This window comes from Sciurus vulgaris, assembly GCF_902686455.1.
Source record: "Sciurus vulgaris genome assembly, chromosome: 3".
In the NCBI taxonomy this organism is placed as follows: Eukaryota; Metazoa; Chordata; class Mammalia; order Rodentia; family Sciuridae; genus Sciurus; species Sciurus vulgaris.
Genome location: NC_136463.1, coordinates 2,860,389 through 2,874,682, shown reverse-complemented (window position 1 = coordinate 2,874,682; position 14,294 = coordinate 2,860,389). Strand labels below are relative to the sequence as shown.

Below are 14,294 nucleotides of genomic sequence, written 5' to 3'. Positions count from 1 at the left end.
AGAAACGAAAGTTCCGTAGCCGAGTGGCTGAACAGGCGTGCATAACAGGTAGCTGGGTGCGTGCATCTACATGCACAGATGGATGAGTGATAAATAGAGAGAGACACAGAGAGATAAATAGATAACAGGTACGCGGACGGATGATGGACACACAGAAAATGACGGCTGGAAGGTGAGATGAATGATAGGTAGACAGACAGGGGATGGACACGGGCAGGTGCAGGCTCAGCCAGAGCCCACATCCCTCTCTCCTGTCCACCATGGTCCACTTCAGGGAAGTGGCTGGGGCTCTGATGCTGAGCTGGTGCAGACAGGCCCAGGGCACAGCCAGACTGATCCTCGAGATAGTCAGACTTCTGGGTTGGGTGGGCCCTAGTCCGGTCCGGTGCCCACGGTCTCTCAGCAGCCCTGGCCCCTCAACAGCTGCTTGAGAGCCCCTGCCGGCCCCAGGACGACCCCGGTCTGGAGTGGTGTGCTTGGAGCCACCTGTCCCGTCTGACACCCTGGCCTGGTGACTGTGCCCTTGGCTCGGTCCCTATCCAGGCATCCTGCCGACAAGGCCGGGCCCCTTGCTCGCAGGCCCCCCGGAGGTAGGAGAAGGGCTGACCTCTTGGCACACACATGGTCTTTGGCTGATCTTCCCGTCTGACCTGGTCACCCTGGAGGTGCTGCCCTGCCCTGTGGTGCTGGACTTCCCTGCCCCCCAGGACGGGGCGACCTGAGCCTAGACATGGCAGGAGCCCTGGGTAGGTGTGCGGGCGGTGGGTGGGAGTGGGGTCTGAAGTTCAAAGGCCCTCTGCCCGAGGAGCACAGTGGCAGGCCTGGGCCCCCAGCCTGGTGGCCCTGAGCGTTCTGAGGGCCAGCTGGGCCCAGTGGGTCAGAGAGCCACACCACACCCTGTGTTCTCCTGTGCTCAGGGTCTCTCAGAGAACCCGGACTTGGTTGCCGCTGGATTGCCCGGTGCTCACCCTGAGCCCCCAGCACCAGGCCCCCTCCCTGCTCCTGAAGGTTCGGGGAGTGGAAAAGTGTGCACTTCACGTCCTCCTAATCCAGAAGGCCCCAGTGTGAGAGGCCACCCCCATGGCCGACGAGCCATGTGCCCAAGCTACCTGGCGGGGAAGGAGAGAGGCAGCTGGTGGAGCGGGCTTCACTCCACAGCTGCGCAGGACCACCAGGCGCCCTCCCAAATGCCCAGCATCTGTCTCAGAGACTCTCATGGCAAGATGGCATTAAGAGGCACCACGTCAGCCCACGCTCCTTGCCGCTTACGCTGGAATGCCCACAGCCCGACCAAGTGCCTCTCGACCTGGGGCACCCAGCCACGGCCCCTCGAGATGCGCAGGGCAGGGACGAGGGGACCTGAGTGTCCAGGACCCCATAGGCCAAGCCTGTGCCTCTGACAGAAGCATGGATTTTAGTCCGAGTGGCTCAGGGAAATATCACAGCTATGTCGCAGCCGGCGAGGCACATTGTGGATTCAGTGTAAGATGTGTGTGAATTTTTAAGATAACAAATAAGACTTCAAAGAAATGTCATGCTTCCTCTGTCCCCCTCTGGCACCAACGCCGGTTCCCCAGGGGAGCAGGTTTAATATTCCCTCTCTTTGGATCCTCGGGAGGAAAAGTGCACACCTCCAGTGCAGCCGTGCGTCCTCTGTCACCCTGGACAGGCCATTTAATCGCCTCTGCCTGAGCACAGCCCGCCACGCAGCACACACTCCAGCTCCGTGACACGCCATCGTGTTAGAAAATGAAAAAAGAAAAAAACCCGGTCCTTCCTTTACACTCAGTAAAGGAGAAAAACGCCGCAGAATCAACTCCAGAGACAGACAAAAGAGTTCTGCCCGCCTCAGCAAAAACTCTTGGCGTCTCCATCTGCAGGGTCGGGGTGTGGGCCTAGGGCACCCCTGCACTGGAGGCTGGGAGGGAAGAAGCGTCTTGCAGGAATGGCCCTCCGTGGCCCTCAGCCTGAGGACCGTCCCTCTATCACTCTCCATGGGCAAACACAGCCCACTGTCTCCAGGAGCAAGGGGCTTCCAGAGAGCTCCCTTCAGGGCTGCCGGTCAGAGCGTGAGGCTCGGGGTATTTGCGGTGAGATGAGGGCGGTGCATTCTGTGGAGTTCCAGCTCGGGAACTCTGTGAGCAACAGAGTGGTATCAGCAACGACCGCAGTGACCTTCTGACTCACAGCCAAGAAACGGCCTTCGCAGACCACCGCTGGTCAGCCCTGCCTGGTGCCCAGAAGGACACAGGTACCAGCACGCAGGGCCCGTGCATCAGCATCCCCAGCCACAGACGGACTGCAGGTGCAGTAAAGGAGGCCCGAGGGCCAGGCCCTCTCGGCAGCCCAGGTCCAGAGGCTTGCCGGCACCTGGAGTCCTCCGCAGGAGGAGGTGCCCCCTTGAGAGGAAAGTCCCTAGGGGACCCTGATCTCCGTGTCCAGGGGCAAGGGAGACTTGGAGAGGTGACCAGGCAGCGTCAGACCCTTATATCAAAGGCTCTGTGGAAAGCCCTTCGTGGAACCCTAGCACAACCGTGGGGAGATGGGAGCCGCAAACCTGTGCCCCTCAGAAACCCAAGACAGGGAGGACGACAAGGGGCTGCCCCGGGGGTGGGTCCTGCAGTGGGCAGGCCAGCCCCTCTCCACTCACCCTCCACAGCCACGGGCAGGCACAGAGGGTCGGAGGCCAGGCCCACGGGACACCCACCCCAAGGGACACTTCTTCCAAACCCAGGGCCACGGGCCTGCCTGCTGGGACTCCATCCAGACCAACCACAGTGGCCACGCTGCCAGGAGGGATTTCCTTTTAAAAATAACCTTTTATTTTGAAATAATTTAAGGCTCATAAGATGTTGTAAAAATAGTACAGAGAATTCTGTATACCCTTCTGTTATGGACTGAACTGCGTTAAGAAATGTGCCCACTAAAGCCCTCGCCCTCAGGACTTTGCAATGCCACTGTGGCTGGGGACAGGGCCCTGGTGCAGGGGAGTCAGGTGAAGTGAGGTCACTGGGGGGTCCTAACTCTGTAGGACTGTCACTCTGTGAGGGGGCAAGACACAGGCACACAGGGACCACGGCCAGCCATGACAGACATGCCTCGGGAGGACCCATCCTGTGGGCACCTTGGACACCGGGCCTCTTGGGTCTCGAGGAGATTGCCTGCCTGCTGTGGACCCTGGTGTGGCACTTGGCCAGCAGCCACAGCAGACTCCGACGGCCTTGTCCATCTCCTCAGTCTCATTGGGGGCCTGCCCGGGCCCAGCAGAGCTCACATAAACGTGCATGGGCTTGGCCCCCTCTGTGGGAGCCCTCTAGAGCACCTGCAGCAGAAGAGTCAGCGCCTGAGTTCAGACCTGCTGTGGACCAGTACCTGTGTTTTTAAAAATGATCACCAAAAAGGAACTCACCAGGAAAATGGAATGAATTTACTGGAAAAATAGAATTTAAAAAGACATACAAATGACAAAGCCCAATTTCTTATTAGATTCAACAGACCTCAAATCACTCTTTTAAACTGCTGTGAAAGATTCTAGATACTTATTGCTGTGATTGGGATTTGGTGTGTGTGTCCCCAAGATTCACACGTTGGGCACTTGGTACCCAGTGTGGCAATGTCAAGAGATCGTGGAACCTTCAGGAAGGGTGGCCTGGTGGGAAGTCCTCCAGCCACTGGGGCCTGACATTGGAAATGATTAAGGTGGTCATCACAAGAACACTGACTTAGCTCTGTGAGAACCCCTCCCTCTCTCTGGTTTCCTATCTGACCACATAATCCCTCCCTCTCCTGCCAGTGTGATGCCTTCCACCAGGAGCTCTCCACCAGAGCCAAGCAAATGCAGGCTTCATGCCCTTGATCCTCTAGAACTGTGAGCTCAATAAACCTCTTTTCTTTATAAAGTTATTCAGTCTTAGGTATTTTATTATAACAACAGAAAACAGACTTATGCACTTGCTCTCAAGTTCCACATTCAATTGCAGAGACCAGCAGCAGCAGCTCACAGGTAAGTACTGGCCTGTGGACCTCACTTTGAGTAGCTTTGATATGAATCATTGAGACACGTGTTTCACATGAATGTCTGCTAGAGAATTGATAAGGGATCAAATTCCGAATGGTCCTGTACTCGTCCTTTGCCTGTGGCTCAGTCTTCTCAGGGAACTAGTTCAGAGTTGTTGTGAAGATTAACAGGGCGATGATACAGGCGAACCTGCAGATGATGGCTGTCTCAGCTAAGATGACCCGTGCTCAGGCGCCATGCAGGTCAGCAGGTGTCTTCACGCAGGATATTATGTTGTGAGAGTGTGAGGTGACCTTTGTTCATCCTGGGTTTATCTTTGACTGCCTCCAGGTCCTTCCACAACGTTGACATCCTGATTAACCCCCACTGGTAGCTGCAGGTGGCCACACCCTGTGAGCTTCCTGCATTTCCAGCCATTACTCAGCAATGCACACTGGCTCAAGGTCACCTACGCACCATCTGTCCACGCTCCTCCCTCCCACCCTAGGGAAAGGGGAGAGATTATTCTCCACCTCCATTTCTCTTCTCCCTACACACACACACACACACACACACACGCACGCACGCACGCACGCACGCACCTCCACTTCTAAATCAACTTGTCTCCCTCAGGCATTTGCCAACACCCCTGTTCCCTGCTCCCCTCTCCTGCACACAGACGTGGCGGAGAGCACCAGGCCTAAAACTTGGTGTGTGCCGGCAAATCAGAAGAGAAATGACTCCTTCCCCAGCATACGGCCCTGCGGTCCATTCACCCGTAAGCGGAGCTCGCTGGCAGCTGCACGCGGTGATGGATGTACCCACGTACCCATGTGGAGAATAGAGCGAAGACTGCGGAACGGACCCCGGGACCTGCCTGGGTCCTGCACAGAGTCAGAGGGTGAGCTCTGTGCCAGCCAGGACCCAGGCCCTCAGGGCCTCAATGACAGACCGTCCATGCCTAGAACCAATGAATGGACATAAGTCCATGCAAACCCAAGGTGGCTTTTCTGTCCAGGATGTCTCCCTTGAGTCACAGTCCCACCCAGTCACTACCGCGTGACAAGCCCTGGGTAGGTCATCACCCCAAAAGAAGAGGGTTGTGACAGAGAGAGGGTACCATTCCCTAGACACTGCTGACCACTGACCACCTCGACTCCGTCCAGTGCAATGCAGCCCGTGCCCCATTTCTGCACCAAGCTCCCCTCTGCCTGGGGGGTCACCTGTTCCTTTTCCTGAGTCCTGTGGGTGTGGTGGGTTCCAGATGTTCACCTCCACTGCCAGGTGGTTCTGCTCCTCCCCACGCCCTCGGCCCCGCCTCTGCAGAGCCACAGCACCCCCCTCCCAGGCTCAGCCACCCAAACCACCTGCCAGGTGGCCCCTAGCCTCCTCAGGCCAGCGTCCCTCCTTCCCTAGTGCACCTCCAGGCCTCCTGGGCCCCAGAGACCCTCCCCTGCTGTGGGAGGAGCAGGAGCGGCTTCCTCTCCTCCTGACAGCAGTGCATGCTCAGAACCTGCAGCGGAAACTGTTGGTCTTTAGGCTTAGATTCGGGGTCTGGCTTTTAGATTCTTAACTGGCTCTCAAGGCGCCAAGTCTGGGGGCTCCAGCAGGTCTCAGTCAATCCAGGCCCCGCCGCCTCCTCCATCTGTGGAGGATCTTCTGACCGTGGGTCTTGGGATTCTCTAGAAGTCGCCCTGCGGTGTAAATGTGACCCCCAAAGTCCACGTGTCAAAAAGGTAATCTCCAAACTCGGGTGTCGATGGCATTGGGGTGAGGGCCTCTGGGAGGGGACTGGGTGGGGAGGTCCCGAGCGCTCATGACTGCGTGAACGGCTTAGTAAGCGCTGCTCATGGTCTTACCACGCTCTGCCTCAGAAGAAGCCCCACCAGGTGCCAGTGCCACACTCTCGGACTTCCCAGCTTCCAGGAGCCGAATAAACTTCTATTCTTTGTAAGTTCTCCTCCCTCTGGTATTTTGCTATAGCAACAGAAATTTAACTGAGATGCTCCCCTCACAGCCCAGACCTACCACCATCACAAAGACCTCTGTGCCATGGTCCTCGTGAGCACCCTGTCTGCATGAGGTTAGTGGGGGCGGGGCGATGCCTGGAGCTGACCCTGGGCCTGGGTCAAGGCCACATGTCCAGGGTCACCCTCCCTGACGGAGCTGTGGAGGATACAGTAGGTAGAACTGCATCCCCTGAAAGAGGTGCTCAAACCCTGGCCTCCAAGACCTGGAACCACGACCTTATTTAGAACCAGGGCCTTTGCAGGTGTTATGGAGATGAGGCCGAGCCGGAGCGGGCAGGCCCAGCGCAGTGACTGACATCCTCATAGAACAAGGGGCCCTGGGACACACGCACACACACACAGAGGACTCTCACATGAAGACACAGAGACACAGAGGGGAGCCTGCCACGTGACCACAGAGCCAGAAATGGGGCAGACACATCCACAAGCCACGGAAGGCCAAGCACTGCCATGACCACCAAGAGCCCAGAGACGGGCACGGGCTTTGGGACTTGTGGCCTCCAGGGCCGTGGGGGACCACTAACCAGTCTGTGGCTCCCAGTTACAGCGGCCAGAGGACCCTGAGACAGAGGGCTGAACCTGAAGCCACCAGCCAGGCCCACCTTCCCAGGGGCCACATCCAGCACCCTGGGCTCCAAGGACCAGGCCGCCCCCTGCGCTCTCAGACAGCAGTCAGCGCAGCTTCCCCTTCCCGGACGCAGCTCTGGAGCCACATCTGGAGAGTCCTCTCACCCTTAATTGTTCTTAATGCTTTAACACACGATGACTAATGGGCTCTAATTGGCAGCCTCGCAGGAGCAGTGGCCTGGGGGACTCTCTGTGGCGCCCTCCGCGACCTGCAGAGCCTGCTCACCGAGCACTCCTGGAGCTCAAGAGTCACTGGGAAAAAATGCTGGCCCGTTTTTCTATGTTTTAAAAAAGTCACACCACTGCCATCAAGCAGTTTTACCCTTCAACCAACAAATGCAGGGCGAAGAAAAGGGTAGAGGAGAAGCCAAAAACAGATGGGACAAAATATGACAAACACTACTGAGGTCTGCGACATCTGTCTGGAGACAAACAGGAGCCCCTGGAGCAAACTCAGCCAATTAGGGGAGCATTCCAGAGAGCCTGGAAGATTCCAGCCCCGGATTTCCCCTTGAAGGGAAGGGACAGGGCATCTCGGATACCTCCCCATCCCTTCCCCGACCCCGAGGGTACTGCCTGCACCTGTCCCTTCCCAGAAGGTGGAGGGGCCAGGGAAGAGGCGGTTGACAGAATCAGGGGGTCTCGGAGGAGAGTGCAGAAAAGCTTGAGGCGCGCAGATCCTCAATAGGGTGGGGAGGAGGGGCAGCGGGCGCAGGCCCATCAGCAGGGCTCACTGCAGAGCCGGCCCGGGGCAGGCGTTCGGAGGACGGGATTGGAGAGGTGGAGCCCAGCGCCTGCCCTCGGCTTCCTTCCCAAATCCATTTACCAGGAGAAGAGGAGCCACTGGTGTTTCAGACGGATTCAAGTTTCCAAAGGTTGGCTCAAGCTAAAGAGTCCACGGTGGGCACCAGAATGTAGACAACAGGCCGTGCCCCACACCTGGGGCGACAGCTCCTAGTGTCACGGAGATACCTCCGTGGCTCCCGGTGCCTCTTGGCAAAGCCACGCTGCCCCCTCCCCTCCCTGGGAGACCACCCCTCCAGAGAGTGCTGGGCACACCTGCCCCTGACGCAGGTCGTGCTGTCTCAGCTCAGCCTGGTGCCAAGGGCCCCTGTGATAGATGCTGGTTTAACAGCTTTTAAAAACAAGCAGACAAGAGACGGGTGTGATGGATGAGCGCAGGAAGCCGCCTCATTTGGGGATGATTTATGGGGAGGCGTGTGCTGTGTTCATGGGTGCAGCCCGAGGACGGGCCAGGGGAGATGGATGAGCCCCAACCTAGAGCCCCTCAAGGGCACCGCACTCATGCTCAGCCCAGCCTCTGCCACCTGGCCATCAGGGTGGCCATGGCTTCCCAAGACTAAAGGTGCTCCTGCCCTGTAACACGTCGGAAGGGACAGCTAGCTACGCCTTTGGGCCCTCTGAGTGACCCCAGGATGACCAGTGGGTCAGGAGAATTCTGACTCCCGAGAGTGACTGGGGGAGGCCAGGAGGGAGAGCAGGGAAGCCCCCCACCGGCTCCTGTCCCCCGCGTGGGGCCGTCTCCTCCCACATCTGAAGGACCGTCAGCCCCTGGCCTCAGCCACTGCATGTAGTAGACAAATCTCATTTTGCAGCAGATTAATTTCCATCCATGTTTTTAATAAAGACTGGGAATTTACGACACGGTAAGATCCAAATTGAATCCATATTTAAAGGGATGAGCCTTATGACGGCCCTAACCCACGGGACCTGTCTGCGGTGAAGGAAGATAGGGGGCAGGTAGCGGCCTGGGAGGAGACAGCGCGCTGCCACGCCTCCTCCGAAGCCAGGCTGCGTCTGCGTGAGGGGCCACTCCCTGGGGCCTCGGCGTCCAGGCCTTTCCTGAGCCAGCAGCCGAGCCCCGCCTGCGCTCCTGTAGGCTTTTCTGGCCCTGATGTCCCCGTCCACCCTTGACCTTAAAGCCACTCTGCTCCTCTCTCCCGGTGACCTTCGGCTGCCTCTGAGCCCAGCGGGCACCTGTGTGCAGGAACTCTGTGCAGTAGGCCCCGTGTGGGTTTGGCAGTCCCTCTTAGGAGCCCACCACTTGGTCTCATGCACTGGCCCTGGGGGGAGGGTGCATGCAGGGGTCAGGAGCACAGCGCCCCTGGCCACTGGCCTGCTTAACTGGGTTCCTCCTTCATAGACCTGCCACCACCCTCCCAGAACCCACTGAAAGAAAGAGCGTTGAGGCCACACCCAGGTGGCTGGGACAACTGTCTGCCCTGTTCGGTGAGCCCGCTGTCTCCTGGCCGCCCCACACAAGAAGGGCCAGACTCAAACGCATGGCACTTATGTCACCACTGCAGGGCACGCCCTTGGAGTCCAAGAGGGGCCCGAGGGTAATCAGCTCTGGTGCAAGGACGCCTGGGCAGTGATCCTGCCTGCCCAGCCCTGCCGCCTGGGATGGGCTTTTAGCTTTGATGGCCCCAAGGATGTACTTATGCACTTTTGGTGGGAAGGGGGACACTGGTTCTCAGATCCTCAGCAAGGAGAGGTTGGGCCTTGCTGCCTCCTCAGAGGAGGCCATAGGGAGAGTAAGTGAACCTGCCACTCCTGCCCACTGCCCACAGGACATCCAGGTTCTGCTGTTCTTCTGGGGGCAGAGCCTCATACATACAGCTGTTTGGAACTAGGATCCCAAGGCTTCGAGGACAGTGACCCCAAGGGCTTGCCTGCCCTGCAGTGAGGTCAGGCCCAAATAGGCCTCCAGCAAGGTCCTGGAGCCTGCAAGGCCAGGATCCCGGCAGCGAGCAGGCCACAGCACAGACAGGTCCTGTGCCCTTCACAGCAGCACTGTGGGCCAGGCCACTGCAGAAGGACAGCTGGTCAGGGGCTCACTCCACTGCTCGCCCGTCCACGGCCCAACCAGCCCCCCAAACAGAGCAGCCTCTCCACCTGCCCCGTCTGCCCCATGAGAGGCTCGGCCTCCTCACACAACCAAGCCAGGTCGTCCAGCCCCTTCCTCCAGCCCTCAACGGCTCCCATTGCCCCCACGAGACAAAATCCACAATTCTTAACCCTGGCATAGAGGCCACTGACCCTGGCCAGGGAGGCCGAGGCCTCACCTCCTCCCCTGCCCTGCTCCACAGCTCGGCCCCACACACGGTTCTCAGGACTTCAACACCTGCAGGCTGTGGCCTTGGCCTCGGCACTGGCCAGTCCCACTGGCTGGCGGTCAGAGCCCCTCCGGGTTCTCCCTTCTGGCTCCCACGGCGCTGCTCAGCACCCGGGGCCTGCCCACTAGCAACAGCAGAGCCCTCCGTGCTCCACGCCTCCGTCCACTTCCAGCCCCCCCAGCCTCCCTTTGCCCAGTATGACTTTAAACACACGTCTGCTTGTGGTCCAGGTCCACCCTAGAATACAAACACTGCCAGGGCCAAGCCTGGGCTGCTCCTCCTGCATCTCCAAAGCCCCTCATGGGCTCAGCTCATCAGAGGTGTTCAAAGGCAGGAGCCCTCAACAGTGACGGGCGACACTCCATAAACCAGTCGGCGGCGGAAGCTGCATCTGCACATCTGACCTGCTGAACATCACGGCTCGGCACCAGCACGCCGCAGAGGGTCACCGCCCAGCACGGCATGCCTCAGATCGCCAACCCAGCCCCAGAGAGGGTCCCCCTGGGAACCTGAAGTCAGCTGCTCTGGCGCACAGCCCTCTCATACCCTGGTAAGGCGCAGCCGTCCTAAGTCAGGACCATCTTGTGGGGGTGGACGAACACAGGTCAGCCGTGGAGACTTGAGCCTGGGGCAGGAGGGAGCCAGCACCTTGGAGGAAGGCAGTGAGCACTGGGCAGCACCAGAGCTGGGCACAGGGATCTGCAGCAAGAGCCTGGGAAGGGCCTTTGCATGGGTACCGGAGAAGCCAGCCTGTGCCCAGGTCCCTACCCAGGGCTCACTGGCATCGCAGTCAGCCCAGAAAGCCCACTGCAGTGTGTCCACAGCAAGCCCTCCCTGCCTCCGATGACTCTGCCTGGCCAGCTTTGGCTGGTCATTAGCAGGGAGGAGGGCTGTGCTGAACTTCTTCATGGCAAATAAAGAATTCCTCTGGGTTCTGTCCTGGCTCCTGGGCAGGCACCTCTAGAAACTCTGGCATTTTGGAGGCTTAGGAATGTACTTTGTTATGCATGAAGAGCCCCTTGATCATTGGTTCGTATGCTGACAGGGCTCTTGGTGGGCTGCCCATGGTTTGGGGGCATGAAACTGTCCATGCATGTGACAAGAGGGTTGGACATTTCCCTCCGCACCTCAGGGAGGGAAAAGGGACTGGAGATGAGTTCCAGCACGTGGCCAAGGATGTAACGAGACCCCTGGAGAGCCCTGGACACCCAAAGCTCGGGGCGTCTTCTGGCTGGTGAACACCTGGCTGGGCTGGGAGGGTGGTGCATCCTAGCCCGGTGGGAGAGGACAGGCCAGCTGTGTCCGGACCCTCAAGACCTTGCCCCTCATGCTCTTTATCCAAACCCACCAGTGCAGCATTTTCCTGAGACGCCGGAGCCGCTCTAGGAACCATCTAAACCAGTGGTCACGGGAACCCTCAGGTGCGGATGTCTGAGAGGAGTCCCAGGACTCGTGGCCAGCGTGGGAGGCCAGGGAGGTCCTGTGGAGCTCACCTAGACCTGGAGTCGCATGCCGACCCCAGGGCCCGTGTCAGAATCAAACTGCAGACACAGTGAGGAGCATGCAGCTTCTGCACCCCTCCAGCTCCAGCCAGGTGACAGTGCAGCGCCTCCCACAGGAAGGCAGTGACCAGAGCCCACCCTGGCCTCTGTGGCGTCTCATGCTGACGCCAGGCAGTGACCCCCCACCCCGTCCACCCTCCTTCCCCACGGCCAGGCCGATGGGTTCCAGGGTTCCCCCACCGACTCCCTGAAGCCACAAAGACGTCATGTTCTGAAAACTGGAAACGTGCTGCACCCCCCAACCCTGCACCTCCATCTGTGCAGTGACACCCCCACGCCAAAGCTTTACGACGCAAATGCAAACTCCGAAGGCGCTGCGGAGCGCGGGCAGCCTTACCTGGCCGGGGAGGTGAGGGCTGCTTTGCCGAGGCAGGGAGGCCCGCAGGTTCTTCCGGGAACTCGCCTGGGGGGAGCAAGGTTGCTGGGAAGAGCACTAGGTTCTCAGGGCAGGCTGTCCACCTGGAGGAAAAGAGAAGAAGGTGAGACAACGAACACAAACCAAAGACCTCCGAAGCCGCCTCGTTTGGATTCAAAACAAATACTGGCATCAACAGACAAGAGTGTCCAACAGTTGGCCACCAGGGATCAGTGACCCTAGGGGTCTCCAAGCCCAGGGGAGTAGGGGAATCCAGGGGAAATGGGCCACCAGACCCTACTGCCCAACTGCTGCACACAAGGCCGCTCGCTGCTGGCCCTCCTGCTCTTGCTGCCCAAGCGCTCAGATCCGTGGCCCCGTGAGGTGGGGCCCCACCGAGCCAGCCCGCATCGTCTCTGAGGCCATCCTGTTCCCACTTCCTGCCTCCTCCAGCCTGGATCCCACAGCCGGTCACTACCATCCCTCCCTCCCCATGAGAATCAGATGACACCACAGCCCTCAACGGTGAACACCCAAGTCACGTTGATGGCTTGGTAAATCCAGTTCTCAGACCCCTGAGGCTTACAGGACCTGGGTGGGGGGCTCCAAGAAGCAGACGAGGGGACAGAGGCAAGGCTCAGACGCAGGCCCTTGCACAGGGTTCCCACGTTCATACGCAGCATCCTGGTAAATCCTCCTCTGCCTACCGGACCCCTGGCCCCCTGGCCCCCGGGTACCCCTTCAGGCCTGAGCATGCCTGCCCCACCGCACCGTGCCTCTGCACGGCCTGCTTCCTGAAATGCTCTTCCCGACATACGTGGCTCATGCTCCACTCCCATCCCGCCCCCATTCCTCAGGGACTCTGCACAAGGCCTCTCCCGTGAGGCCCTCCAGGAACAGGACTCCCTATAAAAGCGCCACCAAATCTTGGTACACCTGACCCCTTGCCCCACAAATTCTCCCCCAGGAGAATCTGAGGTCTGAATCCCCAGGGCCTAGAAGTTTCTGTGTGCATGAGGAGCCTGCTTGGGGCACTGAGTTGGTGGGTGAGCAAGTGGACTCCCACTTTTACTCTGCCCACGAACACTTCTAGATTTATGTAGAACAGTTCCCCACTTCTCTTTGGTTACTTTATTCCAACCCAAATGTGCACCATGGGGCAGGTAGGAGGCTAAGACAGAGGGGAGATCCACTCCCATGGGCCTGGAGACCGGCTCTGGAGTAGTAATGAGCTCATCAGTCATGACCGACCAGATGAGCCCCCACCTGTTCCCACCAACGGCAACACACCACCCGCTCATCCCCAGAAACCTCTTTAGATAAGAACACCACTACTAACGCTAGCGGTTTTTTTTCTTTTCCTAATATCCAGTTACTTGGCCGAGCATGACCCCCATCCAAATAGTAGGAAGGCCCTCATAGAGGACTCATCTGGCTCCAGAAGAGGCCCAGCAATGCCTGCCTGCTCCCTGGCCGCCTTCGCCAGGCACAGTGCTGGCTGCAAGGCAGAGATGGGCTCCAGGAGGCCGCTCCTCCACGGAACAGCAGGCTGACCGGAACCCCCGTCCCATCTCAGTGGGCCACATGCAGCCAGGGAGGGGTCTGGCGGAGGACACAGGACAGGGGCTAGGCAGAGAGCTCAGGGGGAGGAGGACGGGGTCGCAGGTCAGGTGGAAATGGCTGACGAGGGGGACCAAAGCTGACGGGGCAGAAAGGGCACGCGGCTCTCAGACCTCAGGACTGGATTCCAGCTGCCAGCCCAAAAGACAAGACCTGGACTTCACTTCGTACCAACAGGGCCTCCAGGGTCAGAGGTCCAGGGGCTGAGCCTGGCAAGCCCGGGGAGTGACCTTCAGTGCTGGGTCCCCTCAGAACAATGGCACAGGGAGGAGCAGCTGCATCCAAGCCCCAGCCCAGCCTCTGCTGCCATCTTGCAGGTTTCGGGCAGATCATCTTGAAAGTCATGCCCGAGCCTCTGCTCTTGCTCTCAATGTTGCCTGCTTTAGAGATCTCCCCAAAGAACATGGAGGAGGGGGTCCCTGGAGACCCCCTGCTCCGCTCACTCTCCCTCTACTTTCTCCCACCACCCCCAATGCAAAGGGGGCCCAGGACCTAAATGGAATGAGTCAGGTCGGTCTGCTTGTGGGTTTCCTGGGCTTTGGGGCAGATAGAACTGCCTCACCAGTAGCAGAGGAGAGGCCAGGAGAGGCACTCAGGTGAGCCAGGGGGCCATCCCACCAGGAAACAGAAAAGAGAACAAGTCCCAGGGATCCCAAGCTGCATGGGGACACATGGACATTTAGAAGCTGTCCCACCAGGTGGCCCATGCAGAGTCCCGAGTACCTTAGCCCCGGAAGGAGACAGAGGGCACAAAGACGGGAAGGGAAGACACAGTAAAGGAACCTAGGAGGTGCCCCACCCCCTGTTCCCCAGTACACTGATCTCTACCTAGGATTCTTGAAACCCTGGCTACATTGCATCCCCCACCCACAGACTGAGTCTCATGTGCACCCCAAAAGCAAAGCCTCAAGCACCCCGCTCATTTCCAAGCTGTGGCTCCAAAACCAGTTCACTGAGACAAGATGT

The 14,294-nt window shown here is 59.0% G+C and overlaps 1 protein-coding gene across 3 annotated transcripts in view; it reads right to left on the bottom strand.

Annotated features, from left to right (window-relative positions):
• Nucleotides 1–14,294, bottom strand: part of RBFOX3 (RNA binding fox-1 homolog 3) — a 395,456-nt gene that overhangs the window by 288,337 nt on the left and 92,825 nt on the right. For all 3 annotated transcript variants that reach the window (XM_079131106.1, XM_079131104.1, XM_079131105.1), the window contains exon 2: nt 11,691–11,812. The gene's annotated coding sequence lies outside the window, so the exon portion shown is untranslated. The remainder of the gene's footprint in view (nt 1–11,690; nt 11,813–14,294) is intronic.